Genomic DNA, 6000 nt, shown 5'->3' on the forward strand with positions numbered 1-6000 from the left:
ATATTTGCTTCACATATTTACTTTATATATTCTAAAAGTATTTTTAAAATCATGATTTTGATATTATCTAAACACCTCCATAGTCAGTTTTTTGTTAAAGATAGTTTAATTTGTATATATAATGTTTTCTATGTACTAGGTTCTTTTCATTATTTGTTACTACAGATTGGGAACAGCTTAGCTTGTAAAGAAGAGCTCAGATCAAAAAAAAAAAAAAGCTTGTAAAGAAGAGCGAGAAGTCATTATTTGTAGATGATTAATGAAATTAAGGTCACTATATTTATTTGTAGTTAATATCTCTTTCCCTTTAATCCTCCTAAATCCTAACCATGAGAACATAATAATTCATCAAAAACTTGTCTAAGCTTTTTATGTTATGATAGGGTGACCACATGATATTTCAGTCGATAAAATAGTGACCACATGTTATGACAATAAGAGTACACAGCATTGTCGGTTTTCTTTTTCCTGTCCGCCAAGTAATTAATAGTACGTTCGTGATTGAGGCAAAAGTGTTCGTTTCCCAGTAAATGAAAACGGGCTTCTTTTTACGTCCGTATGTGAAAAAGAGAATCACATTAAAAAATATATTTAAACGTTGATATTATTGTAAATCTAATCTATTTTATTCATTTAACGGTAGATCTAATACTTTATATTATTTTTTTTATTATATCTAGCATCCTAAAGATTAGAATACAAGATAAAGTATTTGATGTACCAAAAAAAAAAGAGGACGTCAGGATCACGATACTTGATGCATATGAAAAATAAAATAAGAGTGCTGAATTCATATTTACGTTTTAATTTATATTTTGTATCTACATAGAAATATACTTTTTTCCCCAAATTTTCATTGAAAAATGTAAAAAAAAAAAAATTAATGAGAAGTCTCCGACAAAACTCAATTCCCTTTCTTTTGAATTTTGATGATATTCTCTCAACTTAATGCAGGGCACAGATATTATAAGCTCTTAAGGAGTTGGTGACATATTTTTTTATAAGAATGAGAATTAAAATGACAGTAAAATTTGATAAAAAGACATAACTATATTAGTTATGTTATAGAATGAAATATCCAATACTATAAAAATAAATTTTATATTTAGTAGCTGATGTAGTATAAAAAAACCCAATCTATGGATGCTGAAGCCCGCTCGCTGGCCGGGGGTGCTGAAAATTGAAGTGAGTTGAAATAACGTGTTCTCTCCATATTTATTCTTCTGATGAATTGTCTTCATCAGAAAAATGTACAAGTGATCCGTCAAGTATAGCCCCACAATGAACTCTATAAATTCGACGATCTATTTTCTGTGCCTCACAACATCTCATGCAGTGAGAAAAATAAACAAAAGAACCCACAGTTATCCAAGAACTGTGTATTTTAATCCTCTCTAGTTGTTTCGCTTTTGAACTTGTATCAAAGCTATTTCGTTGCTGTGATGAGGTGTTTGTTCAAATTTTGTTATGCATTATTGGCATTGCTGTTGTTGCTGCATAGAAAACTCAGTTTGGCCACTGATGGTGAAGCATTGAAGAAGTGCATCGAGAAAGAGAGGAAAGCTCTTCTGTTGTTCAGAGAAGGCATCTATGCTGACTCTGGTATGCTGTCGACATGGAGGGACGGGGATGATGAAGATTGTTATAACTGGAAAGGAATTCATTGCAGCAACCAAACAGGTCACATTCAAATCCTTGATCTCCATGCTTCAGGTCCACTTTATATGGCTGGTACCATTAACATTACTTTGTTTAGTGATTTGCATGATCTGAAACATTTGGATCTCTGTCACAATTGTTTCTATCCATGTGACATCCCTCAGTCCACAGAGTCCCTCACCAACTTAAGGTATCTCAGCCTCACTTATTCTAATTTTGTTGGAAGTATTCCCAAGGAATTGGGCAAGCTCTCAAATTTAGCGCAAGGGACACCTCAGGATTCAGAACAATGTCTAGACAGGTTTATGTCTGGAGTTTGTCCATTGCCGAAGATGCTGAGGAATGCTATGTTTACTATCTCGTAATTCCCGGTGGCACATGCTTCATCCAACTCTCCTTCACGCACATTCTGGCCCCAGTACGTGACCATTCCTAGTTCCTTGGCAGAGCTGAAGTGAGACAGCAGTAAGGACAGAAGGAGAAGGAAGCAACCTTGTATATTGGAAACCATGGCGGACTGATTGGAGCAAAGATAATGGTTTTTTTTTTTTTTTGTTTAGAACAAGCAACAGAAACAACCTATTTATAAAGAGCTAGGGCTCGGGTCATTTAACATCAAACAAGTTCTTTTCCATGTTTTAATTTTCAGTTTTAGCTGTGACAAAAGAACCTTCGGATACGTGGTGGCTAGATTGATCATATTCCCTATATCATAAGAGAGTATCGCATGAGATAGAAGATTTACATGTGACGCGTGTTAAAGTTGAATTTTTGCAGTCATTAATTGGCTCTGGGAACACAACAGCAACAGGCTAGAGGACCATGCCTGGATGCTTGCGATGTTTAATTCGGTTGCTCTCATTAGTGTAAATTGGTTTTTTTTCCCCATAATAATTGCTTCTTGTTATACTGCATTTGCAGGTAGCAATGCTTTTCAAAGAAGAATCAATTGGTTGGATCTTGCATGGTTTCCATATGTCTGTACCTTCTGTGCGTAATATTTAACGCGGCAAATAGAAAACTGATGCATATCTGAGGTAATTATGATGTAGTTTTATGAGGCTTGAAAAGGCATTACAATGTGAACTATTGAAGGAATCTTCTAAATTATAACCTAGAGATTTATTGCCTCCTAGCTAATTAGTAGCGTGCTTATAATCTCACCCATAATTATTCAGAGTTCTAAATATTTCAGAATGTGGTCACAATGTGGTGCCGCTGATAGGTGAGTCTTTGTAACGTTAGTACTTCAACAACACTCACAATTTAATCAGTTCCAGCTCTGAATGTATTATTAAGTACTCATATGAGATTACAGAGCATACGCATGGGAGAACGTAAGGTATGTAATATGCGGAAATATAATCTCAGATGATGCAGAAGCTTAGACAGAGAGAGAAGGGGGGGGAGAGAGAGTACAGAAAAAGCTGTGAGAGAGAAAGGATCCCAAAATCATTCCACACACGTCTAACCGTTTCTGACCTCCATATATTATTCTGCCCCCTCCAATGCACGCAACTTCCACGTTTTCTTCCGCATCCTCATGCTTCTACGCAATGTTTCGGGCCTATGCATATACGATGGGCCTCCATTTCCTAAGCCCATACACTCCGGCCGGTGTTACAGTCTTATTTCGGCTGTATGCCTAAAGCTCTTTCACGAGAACATCACATATAGTACAAGTTTTCACTGCTTTCAATGTCAAAATCCATGCCATTTAAGACAACGTTTCCTGGTATGCTTTCTAGTAGCTAGATTGATCCGAATCCTATGCGAGAAAATCTTGAGGAATAAAAGATCTATTTATAGCTCTTCGTTACGAAGGACGAAGCTTAATTAGTCACTGATTGTCTCAACTGCGATTTCCATTCACTTCACATTCATCGCAAGTCAACCATCAAATTTGCAGTTGGCAATTCAAATGTAACTACTATCTCCGATTTTTAATATAAGACCTTGTTTAACTTTTATTTTGGTTCTAAATATAAGATCTCAATCTATTTTATCTTTCATATTTATACATTTTTTTTCAAGGTAGTCCTTCTAATAATGATAATTCTAACCAACACACTTAATTAGTAAGGATATTTTAGGAAAGACAACACATATTTATTAGAAATAACTAATTCGATTTTTTTCCTTAATTTTCTCAAATTAGTTAACTAGTTCTTATAATTAGGACCGGAGATAATATTTCTTTATATAATGCTACCTTTGGTCTTTAATATTAGAGCTGGTTTGATTTTCAATTTGCATTGGTCATAAATATAATATCCCAATTAACTTTATCTCTCATGTTTATTCATTTTTTTAAGATAACTCTTGTAATAGTTGTATATGTTAAAAGTTTCATTAAATATCAAAACTAATACACTTGATTAGTAAGGATATTTAAAAAAAACATCTATTTATTACAAATAACTAACTTAATAAACCTTCTTAATATATTCAAATTAGTCAATTATCTTTTTATACGAAAGACATGAGGCAATATATATTAATCTCATCCATTTACTAGAAATCCAACAATCTAGATCTACAGTGAAAATAGTGTGTCGGGGGGAAGAACTTTTTTGTCGACACTATTCTAGGACCATAAAGCAACAACGAGCGATGAGAACGTGATAATTCGGTGTACCTTTAACGTACTATTTTGATAGTTTCTAATAATTGCTTTTGTCTTATTGCCAGCTGGTTTACGAAAGTGATATCCTTTGGATATTGCTTCGTTCATCAATTCCCCCGGACCACAAGTTTTGCACTTGCTGGGCGCGTACGTGGCAAATAGATAATGCATATCGCGAATAAGTTGAGGAATTCTTAGGTACTGGTTACCAGCTCACCTGTACACTAACCGATAAAAACATTCCAATTGGACAAATTTAAACCTACCTAGCAGCTTATGTGTGAATTGTCAGATTTATAATATTTTAATAAATTTTTAAAAAAGCTCCTTTTTTTTTTTTAATTTTTCAACTCTCTTTTTTATGCATCTCTCCTTGCCCGTTTTCAGCATCCCATTTTCCCCTCAGGTCTATTGTCTCTCCTTCCTGTTCCCCATCCCTCTCTGTTCATTCCACCAATAAAGCAAGGCCTGAGACTTTTGGCTTTCATCTAGCCTCCTGCAATATTCACCGGTTTGCAAGCAGTCACGCTGAAAGGAGGAAAACCACTTAATACTGTAATAGATGGGCTTTCACAACCAAAAGCACTCAAGCATATGCAAGATACTTTGCGTGTGAGAAAAGAGAAAAGAAAGAAGATGGGTTTGAGGAAGAAGATGATGGTGAAAGTGTGTGAAGAGGTGCTATTCCCGACCGGACAAGCCAGGTTAGACGGGAAATTGGCCAACGGTCACCTGACCGGTCCAGTCAGTCACAAAAACTGGTAGGTTAGTCGACCAATATGACCCGTTGCAACTGAGGAGAAACCCAGTTAACCCGACCGATTTGGTGGGTTAACCCAGTTGTGTGTGCGCTTTTTTTTAAAAGTTATTTTAATGCTAAAAATATTACTTCTCTGGTCCTATTTATAAGACAATTTTAACGTATTTCATACAGACCAAGAAAAACTTTAACATATATTAATTCTCTATTAAAATATAACAATTTTCTAACTTTACTCATATTTAATATGTACACCTTTCAAAAAAGATAACTAACAATACCATAATAAATGAAGGACAAAATAGTACATTCACATTGAAAATTTAATGAAATGACTTATAAATAGGACTCAAAAAAATCTTCTTTCTCTGTCCTATAAGTAGGACTAGAGGAGCATTATTTAGTGACTAAAGGATTGTAGATAGAAATATTTTGTTGTCATAAATCTATCTTGATATTTTCCTCAAATAAATATTTAGTGATTTTAATAATATGATATTGTGATGTAAATTTATCAAGAGAATTGTAAGAAAAGTGGAAAGACAATGTAAGTATATGATTATTTTGTTAAAGATTTAAGATATTAAATTAATATTTAGTCTTTTGGGTGGTATGATTAGAATTTAAATTAATTTTTAATTTTTTTTATTCCTCACCGCCGGTTTGACCCCGTTTTAAGTCCGGTCTTATCCACTGGCTCTTTACCCACTGCTTCCACCGATTCAGAGGCCGATCTAGCTTTCAATACCTTTTAATAAAGCACTCAAGTCAAATCTTAACATCTTGGGCAAAAAAAAAAAAAAATCATACGAACCACTCGATCGATTAAACTTTTATTTATGGATGACAAACTGTGTAGGATCACGTTGTCACTTAAGGATCAAAGGCACTAGCCTTCCACACAACTTATTCCATACACGACAGTAGCTAGAGAGGTTGCAGTCGCACACTAGTA

Source organism: Neltuma alba, unplaced genomic scaffold (genome assembly GCF_004799145.2).
Source record: "Neltuma alba isolate B1F8T4 unplaced genomic scaffold, ASM479914v2 tig00012729_pilon, whole genome shotgun sequence".
NCBI lineage: Eukaryota > Viridiplantae > Streptophyta > Magnoliopsida > Fabales > Fabaceae > Neltuma > Neltuma alba.